We start from the raw sequence: 14,588 nt of genomic DNA on the forward strand, positions 1-14,588 counted from the left end.
GAAGAAGCACCCAAGTGTCTTGAATGGAGAATCAGGGAGGAGATGTCGATTTTGAGCTTTGGAGGGTGATTACAAATTCTTTATCGGAAGGAGAGAAAGTTAGTTTTAGATAATGGGAAAACTGTATAACAGACAGTAAGGCATGTATGTGTGACCCTAGGAAATGGAAGCTGGAGTCTAGTCTGGAGACTGATAGGAGCTAGACGTAGAAAGTTATGCTGAGAATACTTTGAGAGAGCTGTGCTTGTTCTGTGGGCAGTGATGAGACTAAATATTTTTATGCAGAAAAATGATAGGATTGGGTTTTAAACATAAAGCTGGTGATAGTGCATAAGCTATTGCAATATGGCACCTGGTCCCATCACTTCAGGGCAAATAGAAGGGAAAAAGGGGAAGCAGTGAAAGATTTTATTTTCTTGGGCTCCCAAATCACTGTGAACAGTGACTGCAGTCATGAAATTAAGACACTTACTCCTTGGAAAGCTGTGAAAAACCTAGACATCATATTAAAAAGCAGAGACATCACTTTGCCAACCAAGGTCTCTAAAAAATATAGTCAAAGCTAGAAGGAAATGGCAACCCACTCCAGCATTCTTGCCTCGAAAATCCCGCGGATGGAGGAGCCTAGTAGGCTGCAGTCCACGGGGTCGCAAAGAGTCGGACACAACTGAGTGACTTCACTTTACTTCACTTCATGGTTTTTCCAGTAGTCATATACTGATGTGAGAGCTGGACCGTAAAGAAGGCTGAGCACCAAAGAACTGATGCTTTTGAACTGTGGTGTTGGAGAAGACTCTTGAGAGTCCCTTGGACAGCAAGGAGATCAAACCAGTCAATCCTAAAGGAAATCAGTTCTGAATATTCATTGGAAGGACTGATGCTGACACTCCAATGGTTTGACCACCTGATGTGAAGAGCCAACTTACTGAAAAGACTCTGATGTAGGGATAGATTAAGGGCAGGAGGAGAAAGGGGTGACAGAGAATGAGATGGTGAGATAGCATCACCGACTCAATGGATGTGAATCTGAGCAAACTTCAGGAGATAATGAAGAACAGGGGAGCTTGATGTGCTGCAGTCTATGGGGTCACAAAGAGTTGGACATGACTTAATGACTGAAAAACAACATGATATGAGAGGGACCTGAACCAAGGCAGAGGCAAAGGAGGGGGTGGATCAAAATGCCTTTCTGAATTCAAGAGTCCATGACCCATAGAATGTGCCCAGGAGGGTGGTCCAAGAGGCTTCTAGATGGAGGGAATACGCACAATAGATAGTATGTAAAGCCATTAACAGAGATAAGGAATATATTAGGTGTGCAGGTTTAGAGACAAAGACAGTGAATTTTTGTTTTTTCCCCCAACTTTGTTATTCTGGTAAAATACACAGAACATAAAATGGTTCCTACTGTAACCATTAAATAATGTATTTTTATTTGTTTATTTTGGCAGCTCCATGAGGTTTGGGGGGATCTTAGTTTCCCAACTAGGGATCAAACCTAGGCCCTTGGCAGTGAACCATTGAGTCCTAACTACTAGACTGCCAGAGAATTCCCCTATTTTAACCTTTTAAAAAAATGTTTGATTATTTATTTGGCTGCATAGGGTCAGAGGGAAAGAATCTGCATACAATGCAGGAGACCTGGGTTCAATTTCTGGGTCTGGAAGATCCCCTGAAGAAGGGAATGGCAGCCCACTCCAGTATTCTTGCCTGGAGAATCCCATGGACAGAGGAGCCTGGCAGGCGATAGTCCAGAGAGTAGCAAAGAGTTGGACACAACCGAGCGACTAACATAGGGTCTCAGTTGCGGCACATGGAAACTTTGCTGTGGCATGCAGGCTCCTTGTTGTGGCTCAGGGATGCTAGAATGTGTGCAGAGGCTCAGAAGTTGAGGTTCACAGTCTTAGGCCCCCTGCTGTATGTGGGATCTTAGTTCCTTGACCAAGAATTAAACCTAAGTCCCCTGCATTGGAAGGTGGATTCTTAACCATTGGACTACTAGGGAGGTTCCCTTAACCATTTTTAAGTGTCCAGTTCAGTGGTATTGTGTACCTTCATACTGTGTAATCATTACCACCATCACTTCCAGATCTGTTTTTTCATCTTGTAAAATGAAAACCCATTTAACAATAACCTCCCATTTTCCCCTTCCCCTAACCCCTGGCAATCACCATTATACTTTCTTCTTTACAATTTTGACTACTTTAAGTACCTCATGTAAGTGGAATCATACAGTATTTGTCTTTTTGGCTTCACTGGGTCTTTGTTGGAGTGTGTGAGATATTTAGTTGTGGCATTTGAAATTTAGTTGTGGCATGTGGGATCTAGTTCCTTGATCAGGGATTGAACCCAGGCCCTTTGCATTGGGAACTCAGATTCTTAGCCACTGGAACACCAGGGATGTCCCAGTATTTATCTTTTGGTATCTGGCTTATTTCACTCAGCAGAATTCTTCCAGGTTCATCTGTGTTGTGGGGTATGTCAGGATTTCCTTCCTTTTTAAGAGTAGATAATGTTTCACTGTATGTGTGTATATGCTACTTTTTATTGATACTTATCCATTCATCTGTCAATGGACATTTGGATTGCTTTCTTGTTTTATATATTACGAATAACGCTGCTATGAACATGGGTTTATAGATATCTCTTTGAGACCCTACTTTCAATTCTTTGGGGTATATACCTAGAAGTAGAATTGCTGGATCATATGGTAAAACTGGGGCTTTCCAGATGTTGTTAGTGGTAAAGAATCTGCTTGCCAATGCAGGCGATGCAAGAGACGCGGATTTGATCCCTGGTCAGGAAGATCCCCTGGAGTAGGAAGTGGCAAACCACTCCAATATTCTTGCCTGGAAAATTCCATGGGCAGAGGAACCTGGCAGGCTATGGTCCATGGGGTCACGAAGAGTCAGACATGACTGACTGAGCGTGCTAATACTGTTTTCAGTTTTTAAGGAATCTTGATACTGTTTTCCACAGTGGTTATACCATTTTACATTCCCACTAATAGTGCACAAGGGCTCCAATATCTCCACATCCTCAACCAACACTTACTATCACTTGTCTTTTTGATAAGAGCCATTCTAACAGATGTGAGGTGATATCTCATTGTGGTTTCAATTTGTATTTCGCTGAAGATTAGTGATATTGAGCACCTTTTCAAGTACTTGTTGACCATATGTCTTGTTTGGAAAAATGTTTATTCAGCTATTCTGCCTATTTTAAAATTGATTGTTTATTTTTTCCTATTGAGTTGTGTGAGTTCTACATACATTTTAGATATTGTGAGTCCCTGCTTTTAATTATATTTTGATTATACACTAAGGAGTGGAATTGCTAGATTGTATAGTAATTCTGTGTTTGTCTTTTTGAGAGACTATTAAGCTGTTTTCCACAGTGGTTATACCATTTTATATTACCACTAGCAATGTGGTAGGATTCCGCTTTCTCCATTTCTTATTTTCCTTTTTTAAAAGAAATATTTATTTATTATTTGACTGCACCAGATCTTAGCTGGGGCACAAAGGATCTTTTAGTTTGGGCATGTGGGATTTAGTTCCCTGACCAGGGATCAAATCCAGGCCCCTTGCACTGGGACCCCTGAGTCTTAGTCACTGGACCACCAGGGAGCTCCCTTCCCCCTTTAAAAAAATAACAACTATCCTAATGGATGTGAAGTGGTATTTCACTGTGGTTTTGACTTGACTAGTAATGTTAAGCATCTTCACATATGCATATTAGGCATTTGTATATCATCTTTGGTGAAATGTCTATTCAAGACTTTTGCCTGTTTTTGGATTGGGGTTGTTTGTGTGTGCTGTTTGTCTTTGAGATGTGAGTTTAAAATTCTAGACATTAATCCTTTACCAGATTTCAAAATTTCCCCCCTATTTTTTGGGTTGTCTTTTCACCCTTTTGATGGTGTCCTTTCACGCACAAAATTTTTTAATTTTGATGAAGTCAATTTAATTTTTGTTGCCTGTGCTTTTGATGTCTTATTCAAATATCATTGCCAAATATAAGATCATGAAGATTCCCTCTATGTTGTCTTCCAAGAGTTTTATAGTTTTACCTCTTATGTTTAGATCTTTGATCAATTTTGAGTTAATTTTTGTATATTGTGTGAGGTAAGTGTCTAATTCCAATTATTCCTACACCATTTCTTGAAAACACTGTTCTTTTCCCATTGATGGTCTTTGGACCACCCAACTTTGGTCCCAAGGTTGGGTTAAAATCAACTGATCATAGATACATGGTTTTATTTTTGGTCACTCATTTCTATTCCATTGATCTGTGTGTTTGCTCTTTTCCCAGTACCAAATTGTCTTGATTATCATTGCTTTGTAATAAATTTGAAATAGGAAAGTGTGTTGCTTTGGCTATTCTTGGTTTTCTGTACGAATCTTAGTGTTAGCTTGTCAATTTCTACAAAGGAGATACAGATGGTATTGAATCTGTAGATCAGTTTGGGAGTGTTGTATATTAACTGTTAGTTCTGATCAGAACATGGGATATTTTTCCAATTATTTGGATCTAGTTTAATTTTTTTTTCAACAACATTTTGTAGTTTTCAGGGTATAAGTTCTACATGTCTTTTGTTAAAGTTTTGCCTAAGTATTTTATTCCTTATGATGGTATTGTAAATGTTATTTTTAATTTCATATTCAGATTGTTCATTGCAAATGTATAGAAGTATAATTTATTTTTATCAATCTTTTACAACTTTGCAGAACTTATTTATTAGTTTTAATATTTTTTTAGTAGAAACCTTAGGAATTCCTATATACAAGTTCATTCCATCTGAAAATGGAGATAATTTTACTTCTTTCTTTTCAATCTAGATACCTTTTATTTCTTTCTAATTGTGTTGGCTAGCACCTCCAATATAATATTGATTAGAGGTAGCAAGAGTGAACATTCTTGTCTTATTCTAAATCTTAGTGGGAAAGCATCTAATTTTTTACTGTTAAGTGTGATGTTAACTGTGATTTTTTTCATAAAAGTCCATTATGAGGTTAATTCCTTTATATTCCAAGTTTGTTGAGTTTTTTTAATCATAAAAAGGTATTGGATGTGATATATTACTGATGTGATGTACCATATTAATTGGTTTTCAGATATTAAACCAACCTTCCATTAATAGAATAAATCCCAGTTGATCATGGTGAGCAAATCTTTTTTTTATTAATTAATTATTTTGTTTATTTATGTTTGGCTGCACTGGGTCTTTGCTGCTGTGCATGGGCTTTCTCTAGTTGTGGCAAGTGTAGGCCACTCTCTAGTTGTGATGCATAATCTTGTCATTGTGGTGGCTTCTCTTGTTGCAGAGCACAGGCTCTGGGTGCAAATGTTCAGTAGTTGCATTATGCAGTCTCTGTAGTTGTGGCTCATAGGCTTAGTTGCCCTGCAGCATGTGGGACCTTCCCCATTCAGGGATTGAACCTGTGTCCCCTGCACTGGCAGGCAGATTCTTAACTACTGGACTACCAGGGAAGCCTGAACAAATCTTTTTATAAAATGCTAAATTTTGTTGAGGATTACTGTGCGTGCGTGCATACTTAGTCACTTCAGTAGCGTCCTACTCACTGCAACCCTGTGGACCATGGCCCGCCAGGCTCCTCTGTCCATGGGATTCTTCAAACAAGAATACTGGAGTGGGTTGCCATTTCCCTCTCCAAGGGTTATTGTAACCATATTCATAAGAGATATTGATTGGTAATTTTCTTTTTTTATGATGTCTTTGATTTTTGGCATAAGAGTTATATTGGCCCCATGAAATGACTTGGGAAATATTCTCTCAACTTCTATTTTTTGTTTAAAAAAATTTAAAAATTATTTTATTTTAGCCGTGCCACGTGGCACGTAGGATCTTAGTTCCCTGACCAAGGATTGAGCTGGTGCCCCCTTCAGTGGAAGCATAGAGCCCTGACCACTGAACTGCGAGAGAATTCCTTCTCCTTTTTTTGTGTTCTATTTTTTAGAACAGTTTTTGAAGAATTGTTATGAATTCTTTAAATGTTTGGTAGAATTCAGTGATGAAGCCATCTGAGCCGGGGCTTTTCTCTGTGGGAGGTTTTTTAATCACTATTTCAAACTCTTCACTTACTTAGATAAACTCAGATTGCCTATTTCTTCTTGAGCCAGTTTTGGTAGTTTGTGTCTTTCTGGGAATTTATCTATTTCATCTAATTTATAAATTTTTGGCCTACAATTCATAGAATTCTTTTATGACTTTTTAAATTTCTCTAAGGTAAATAGTAATGTCCTTCTTTCATTTCTGATACTGGTAGTTTAAGTCATCTTTGTTTTTATCTTGGTTAATATCGCTAAATGTATATCAATTGTGTAGATCTTTTTGAAGGGTCAGCATTTGGTTTCACTGCTTTTCAACGTTTTTATAGTCACTATTTTAATAATGTCTGCTGTATTCTTTATTATTTCCTTCTTTGCTTGCTTTAGGTTTAGTGTACACTTCTACCAGTGTGTTGAAGTAGTTTAGGTTACTGATTTGTGATCTCTCTCTTTTTATTTATTTATTTAGTTTTGGCTGAGCTGGGTCTTTGTTGCTACGTGTGGGCTTCTTCTAGTTGTTTGAGCAGAGACTATTCTCTAATTGCTGTGTGCAAACCTCTCATTGCGGTGGCTTCTTTTTTTGCAAAGGATGGACGCAAAGGCACACAGGCTTCAGTAGTTGTGGCTCACAGAGTCTAGAGCAGGGGCTCAGTAGCTGTGGGGCACAGGCTTAGCGGCCCAGAGGCATGTGGAATCTTCCCGGACCAGGGATAGAACCTGTGTCCCCTACATTGGCAGATGAATTCTTAACCAATGGAGCACCAGGGAAGTCCTCTCTCCTTTCTTAATAACTCCATTACAGTTGTAAATTTCCTTCTAAGCACTGCTTTTCGTTGCATATAACAAGTTTTGGTATGTTGTGTCTTGATTTTCATTCATCTCAAATTACTTCCTGATTTCCCTTTAGATTTCTTCTCAGACCTGTTATTGTTTGGGAGCTCATTGTTTAATTTCTGTGTTTTTGTGAATTTCCCTTTTTTCCCTTGCAATTGATTTCTAATTTCTCTTTACTGTAGTGGAGAATATATCTTGAGTTATTTCTAGCCTTTTAGATTTACTGAGTTTTTTTTTTTTTTAACGGCTTAGTATAATATCTATCCTGGAGACTGTTCCCTGTTCCTTGAGAAGAGTATATATTCTGTTGCTGGCTGGAGGGTTTTATAGTTGTTTGTAAGGTCTAATTTTAGTGTTGCTGTTCAAGCTTTATTTTATCTCATTATATGAGGGTTTGTTTTATCCGTTATTGAAAGTGGGGTATTGGATTCTCCAAATCTGATTGTTGAGTTGTGTATTTCTTCTTTCATTTCTGTCAGTTTTTGCTTCGTGTATTTTGATGATCTGTTATTAGATGCATTTATGTTTGTAACTGTTATCTTCTGATGTACTGATATTTTTATCATGATGATATATCCTTCTGTGTCTCTAGTAACTTCTTTTTGTTTTAAAGTCTATTTTGTATGATATTATTAATATTATAGCCATTCCAACTTTCTTGTGGTTGCTGTTTTTTTTTTTTTTTTGACTGGAAAATAACTTTATTTAGTTTGAGGCAGTGGGCAAGGGACCAGTCTCAGAACGTCTGGAACCACTTCATGGTTCCGGCAGCCTTGGTGGCCTTGAGCATGTTGAAACACAGAGTCTTGCTCAGCACTCGCCCACTGTGACAATGTCGCTGATCTGGAGGCCCCTGAAGCAGGGGGAAAGGTGCACGGACATGTTCTTATGGTGCTTCTCAAAGTGGTTGTAGTGAAGGTAGTCTCGGCAGGTGACAGTTGTCCTCTGCATCTTCATTTCTGTCACCGCGCCAGACAGGATCTGCCCTCCAATGGAGACGTTACCAATCAAAGGGCATTTTTTTGTCAATGTAGGTGCCTCGATGCCCTCATTTGGAGTCTTGAAGCCCAGTCCAGTGTTTTTATAGTATGGAGGGAGCTTTTCTTTGCCAGTTTCCCCAGGTAGGACCCTCTTCTTATTTTGAAAGATGGTCGGTTGCTTTAGGTTCCCACGCTCATCTTCCAGGTTGCCTGAAAAAAGGAAAAAGGCCCTGTTTTTTTGAATGTGCTCAGTTGCTCAGTCGTGTCCCACTGTCTGCGACCCCATGGACTGTAACCTGCCAGCCTCCTCTGTCTGTGGAATTTTCCAGGCAAGAATACTGGAGTCCTGGAGTGGGTGGCCATTTCCTTCTCCAGGGAATCTTCCCGACCCTGGGATCCAACTGCGTCTCTTGTGTCTTCTGCGTTGGCAGGCAGATTCTTGACACTGTGTCACCTGGGAACTCCTTCCCAACGCTTTTTAAAAATATAGACAGTTGGAAATCTATTTTTTTTTTATTTTTTTATTTTATTTTTTTTTTTATTAGTTGGAGGCTAATTACTTCACAACATTTCAGTGGGTTTTGTCATACATTGATATGAATCAGCCATAGATTTACACGTATTCCCCATCCCGATCCCTCCTCCCACCTCCCTCTCCACCCGATTCCTCTGGGTCTTCCCAGTGCACCAGGCCCGAGCACTTGTCTCATGCATCCCAGCTTTCTCTATCTCCTTTATACCTTAATAAGACTTTATTACACAAAAGCTCTGAGCAATCAAGCCTCATCTCTGGCCCCGGATTGAATTCTTCTCCTCAGGAGGCCAAGAATCCTCGTGTCTTTTCGTGGGTCAACAACAACCTTTCATCTTGGGGGCTCGTCCGGGATCCTTCAGGACAGGGTAAGGATGCTTGGAGCTCTAGTTCTTTGTTCTCCTAGCGAACACGTTTTCTGTTGCCCTTTACTAACTCTACAGTGTGCTTGTGTGAATGAATGAAACGCCCTGCGTGAAGCAAGTGAGGACCCCTGCCCTGTGGTTCCGCAGTGATCTCATACAGCTTATGGCAGAAACCGGTCGGGGGTTTATACCGACCTGCCGATACCAAGAAGCACCCAACGTCTCCTTCGGGGACCGACCAGAAATGGGCAAAGTGTGTGGACTGAACTCTCCTTCTCGGTCAAACTTTTCGGTCTCTTTGACCATTTCATAACTCCTTGGGAATTAGACTTACTAACCTAATCTATCAGATCATAGACTTATGGTATTATGCCCTTCTACAAGATTCAAGTCAATCATTTTATGGCCTGGGGAGAATCATCTGGTGCCAAGATTATCACAAAATACATCCTATGGATGAGGGGCCTGGTGCCATTCTGAGTTTTAAGACATTCCTTTCTTTCGTTAACAGACTGCTGCTGCTGCTGCTAAGTCACTTCAGTTGTGTCCGACTCTGTGTGACCCCAAAGATGGCAGCCCACCAGGCTCCCCCGTCCCTGGGATTCTCCAGGCAAGAAAACTAGAGTGGGTTGCCATTTCCTTCTCCAGTACATGAAAGTGAAAAATGAAAGTGAAGTCGCTCAGTCGTGTCTGACTGCTAGTGACTATATAACATCCAGCTGAAGACTAGCAGGGTGGCACTCTTTCTGCCCTCTTCTGATGCCTATGTCAGAAGCTTTCTCTATCGCCTTTATACTTTAATAAAACTTTATTACACACACACACACACGCACACACTATTTATTTATTTGGCTGCACCAGGTCTTAGTTGGATCATGTGGGATTTCAATCTTTGTTGTGGCATGTGAGTTCTTTAGTTGTGGCACTCAGGATCTTTAGTAGTGGCATGCCAACTACACAGTACTGCTTCCCCATTTAAATAGATATCACAACTTTGCTTGGTTGCCTGGCCCTTGGTATCAAGCCATTCTGTCTCTCTTTTTTAAAAAAATTATTTATTTTTGGCTGTGCTGGGTCTTCATTGCTGCATGGTCTTTTTTTTTTCTAGCTCCAGTGTGTGGGCTTCTCATTGCAGTGGTTTCTCTTGTGGTTGCCATCCAACCATCTCATCCTCTATCGTCTTCTTCTCCTCCTGCCTTCAATCTTTCCCAGCATCAGGGTCTTTTCCAATGAGTTGGCTCTTTGCATCCGGTGACCAAAGCATTGGAGTTTCAGCTTCAGCATCAGCCCTTCCAATGAATATTCAGGACTGATTTCCTTTAGGATGGACTGGTTGGATCTTCTTGCAGTCCAAGGGACTCTCAAGAGTCTTCTCCAACACCACAGTTCAAAAGCATCAATTCTTCGGTGCTCAGTTTTCTTTATAGCCCAACTCTCACATCCATACAAGACTACTGGAAAAACCATAGCTTTGACTAGATGGACCTTTGTTGGCAAAGTAATGTCTCTGCTTTTTAACATGCTGTCTAGGTTGGTCACAGCTTTTCTTCCAAGGAACAAGCGTCTTTCAATTTCATGGCAGCAGTCACCATCTGCGATGGTTTTGGAGCCCAAAAAAATACTCTCACTCTTTCCATTGTTTCCCCATCTATTTGCCACAGAGTAATGGGACCGGATGCCATGATCTTAGTTTTCTGAATGTTGAGCTTTAAGTCAACTTTTTCACTCTCCTCTTTCACTTTCATCAAGAGGCTGTTTAGTTCTTCTTTGCTTTCTGCCATAAGGGTGGTGTCATCTGCATATCTGAGGTTATCAATATTTCTCCTGGCAATCTTGATTCCAGCCTGTGCTTCATTCAGCCCAGTGTTTCTCATGATGTACTCTGCATAGAAGTTAAATAAGCAGGGTGACAATATACAGCCTTGACTTTCCTATTTGGAACCAGTCTGTTGTTCCATGTCCAGTTCTAACTGTTGCTTCCTGACCTGCATACAGGTTTCTCAAGAGGCAGGTCAGGTGGTCTGGTATTCCCAGCTCTTTCAGAATTTTCCACAGATTGTTGTGATCCATACAGTCAAAGGCTTTGGCATAGTCAATAAAGCAGAAATAAATGATTTCAAAGGCAGTTCAACATCTCAAGAAAACTTGTACTATCCACAAAACTCTTTTCTCAGGGTCCACTTTCCATAAACCTTTTTTTCACTTTCTGTATTCATCACTTTATTTGTGCATTCAGAGAACAGCTACGTGTAAGTCAGACTTACTTCCTTTTGCCCTAGTAAAATGTAATTCCACTCCTTATACCTTTTTAATAAAAGCACATGTCCTATTTTCCTTAAGCAACCATGAACTGTGCTTTATTTCAACACTCTATAGATCAGTAAACATAAATCACCTAAAGCTCTTATCCCTTTGCATTTGCTTTCCTTAAAAGTTTTTCATATCAAGACTTTCCTTGTTGACAAATTTGCAATCTAATAAGATCTATTATATTATATTAAATCTAGGTATAATAAAAGTATTATACTTAGCGTTGATGATTCTTAGATATGTCCATATTAATTAGATCAACAAACATTAATATTGATACCAGGTATTAGTTTAATATTGAATATTTCCCAGTTCTTGTGAACCTGAAATTCATTGTTTAATTTATCTTGTATTTAGAATTGTTTGTTTTGTAAGCACTTACTTTTCTTTAAGCCAATTAAATTAGAGCTTATTTACAAATTAATTGTAGCGATATTACCAAAAGACAAAGACACACACTGAGACCTACATATCCAGACAGACAGAGACCTCAGGCTTGAGATTTTAAATGTCTCTTTGCCTTTTTTTTTTTCTCTTGGCTTGAAGTTCTACTAACTTGCCCAAGTCTGAAGTCTCAAGTAGAGTGGGCTGTGTATTTCAAGGACATGATAAGAGTTAACTTCAGGCTTTTTCCTAGGTGAGTTTCTGTTTTTTTCAAGGTAGTGTGTATCAATCCCAGTCTCCTAATTTATCCCTTCTTCCCTTACTCCCTGGTGACCCCAAGTTTGTTTTCTACTTCTGTAACTCTATTTCTGTTTTGTAAATAAGTTCATTTATACTCTTTTAAAAAAGATTCCACATATAAGCAGTATCACATGATATGTCTTTCTCTGACTTCACTCTATAAGTGAAGTCACTCAGTCGTGTCCGACTCTTTGCAACCCTGTGGACTGTAGCCCACCAGGCTCTTCTGTTCATGAGATTTCCCAGGCAAGAATGGTGGGTTGCCATTTCCTTTTCCAGATCTTCCTGACCCAGGGTTTGAACCTGGGTCTCCAGCATTGCAGGCAGATGCTTTACCATCTGAGCCACCAGGGAAATCCCTTCTAGGTCCATCCATGTTGCTGCAAACGGCATTATTTCACTTTTTGTGGCGAAGTAATATTCCATTGTATATATGTACCATATCTTTTTTATTCACTCCTCTGTTGATGGACATTTAGGTTGCTTCCATGTCCTGGCTATTGTAAATGGTGCTGCAATGAACATTGGGGTGTTTTATCTTTTCAAATTATTGTTTTCTGTAGATATATGCCTAGGAGCAGGATTGGTGGATCATATAGTAGCTCTAATTTTAGTTTTTCAAGGAACTTTCACACTGTTCTCCATAGTGGCTATCCTAAGTCCCAATTGTCCTTTAAATGGATGTTTCATTCTCTTATGACTGAACATTTATTTTCAGTATTTTAAAATTACCAATGAGGGAGTTCCCTGGCAGTCCAGTGGTTAGGATTCAATGCTTCCATTGCAGGGGGCACAGGTTCAATCTCTGGTCAGGGAATTAAGATGCTACAAGCCATGTGACACGCCAAAAGAAAACCCCCCAAAATAAAATAAAATAACCAATGGATAAACTTATGTATATGTATTTTTGTATGACTGAAGGCAGATGTTTCTTTTTTTTCATTTATTTTTATTAGTTGGAGGCTAATTACTTTAAAGATGTTTCTTTAATCTGGTTTATAATATCTAAAAAAATTCAGATTGAAATAGATGAGTATTTATTAATTATATTGGTTGAAAAAAATAGCTTGCTTGCAATTTCAAGCTGTTCTTCAGTTAAACTGAGATGGAAGCTTTAAAAAAGAGAAGGAAAGTTTTATTTCTAAATGGAATCAAGAACACTATCTAATGGTGTGTATTCTCTATAAATATAAATATTTCTATCTATAAATAAATAGAAATATAGACTTGAAAGAGCCCAATGGTATAATAAATGCTGAGACCAAAAAATGAAAAAAGAGAAATGAAAAGAAAAAGGAAAAGATTATATCATGACTAACCAAGTGCTGTATGCATATACTTGAGATTCTTCTAGCATTTTCTTGGATGCTGTGCACATATGCTTTGGTACTGTTCTCTTTTGCTACAGTTTTACAGGGGTAGATAATTATATAGCCCTACATTTTTTTTTAAAGAAAAGTAAAGAATTATCAGCTTCCTAATTATTGTGGTTTGAGGAGGTCAATAAATAACATTCCTGTTCTTTGGCCAAGATTGGAATGGATTGAAAGATTAGTGTGTTAACCAAGTGAGCTTGCTTATATTTCAATCCTGAATTGGATGGGCTTGCCGTGTCATGTGTGTGCATGTGCTAAGTTGCTTCAGTCATATCTGACTCTTTGTGCAATCCTATGGACTGCAACCCACTAGGCTCCCTTGTTCATGGGATTCACCAGGCAAGAATACAGGAGTGGGTTGCCATGCCCTCCTCCAGGGGATCTTCCTGACCCAAGGATCAAACCTACATCTCTTCTCCTGCATTTGCAGGCAGATTCTTTACCACTAGTGCCACCTGGGAAGTCCTTGCCATGTTGTGGGTACATCTAAACAGTCTCAGCTTTTCTTGGTGTGTACGGTAGAGGTGAGGGATGGTGTGATGTGCTGAAAAGTTATAGCAGAGAAGAGCAGAAAAAATGTGCTTCATGCAGGTGGGCAGATCTGAGAGAGAGTGAGGAAAGGACTGGGAAAAGCAAGTGCGGTTCCTTCTCTGAAACCTATCAGTCATATAAGTCTGTCCTACTCTGGGAAGTGTGAGGAAGGACGCAGAGAGGGGCCAGACTTTTTACACTAACTGTAGTGTTTCCACGTGGAACATGAAGAGTTGTAAACAAATGATTTTCCTATTGTTAATAAATAACCCACTTTAAGAATGACAAGAAGTTCTGTGCAGAAATGGCAAGAAAAACTTTAGAAAAAAAAAGATCAACACAGAAAGATTAGATCCCTTGGATGCAGCAATCATTAAACGGTCTCTAGTGATTGCTTATAGAGAAAGCTGAGCGCTGAAGAATTGATGCTTTTGAACTGTGGTGTTGGAGAAGACTCTTGAGAGTCCCGTGGACTGCAAGGAGATCCAACCAGTCCATCCTAAAGGAGATCAGTCCTGGGTGTTCATTGGAAGAACTGATGTTGAAGCTGAAACTCTAATACTTTGGCCACCTGATGTGAAGAGCTGACTCATGTGAAAAGACCCTGATGCTGGGAAAGATTGAGGGCAGGAGGAGAAGGGGATGACAGAGGATGAGATGGTTGGATGGCATCACCGACTCAATGGACATGAGTTTGGGTAGGCTCTGGGAGTTGGTGATGGACAGGGAGGCCTGGCGTGCTGTAGTCCATGAGGTTGCAAAGAGTTGGACATGACTGAGTGACTGAACTGAACTGAGTGATTGCTTTTTTACTTTATAAATATATGGTTTATTTATTTTAAATTATACAGTAGTTGTAAAAATAAAATGAGAACATTACAGATAAATTACGGTTCTTTTTGTC

General features: G+C 39.4%; 1 pseudogene; it reads right to left on the bottom strand.

Annotated features, from left to right (window-relative positions):
• Positions 1–7,642: 7,642 nt before the first annotated feature.
• Positions 7,643–12,422, bottom strand: LOC122440893 (annotated as a pseudogene).
• Between the last annotated feature and the right edge of the window lie 2,166 nt (positions 12,423–14,588).

This window comes from Cervus canadensis, chromosome 4 (genome assembly GCF_019320065.1).
Source record: "Cervus canadensis isolate Bull #8, Minnesota chromosome 4, ASM1932006v1, whole genome shotgun sequence".
Classification (NCBI taxonomy): Eukaryota; Metazoa; Chordata; class Mammalia; order Artiodactyla; family Cervidae; genus Cervus; species Cervus canadensis.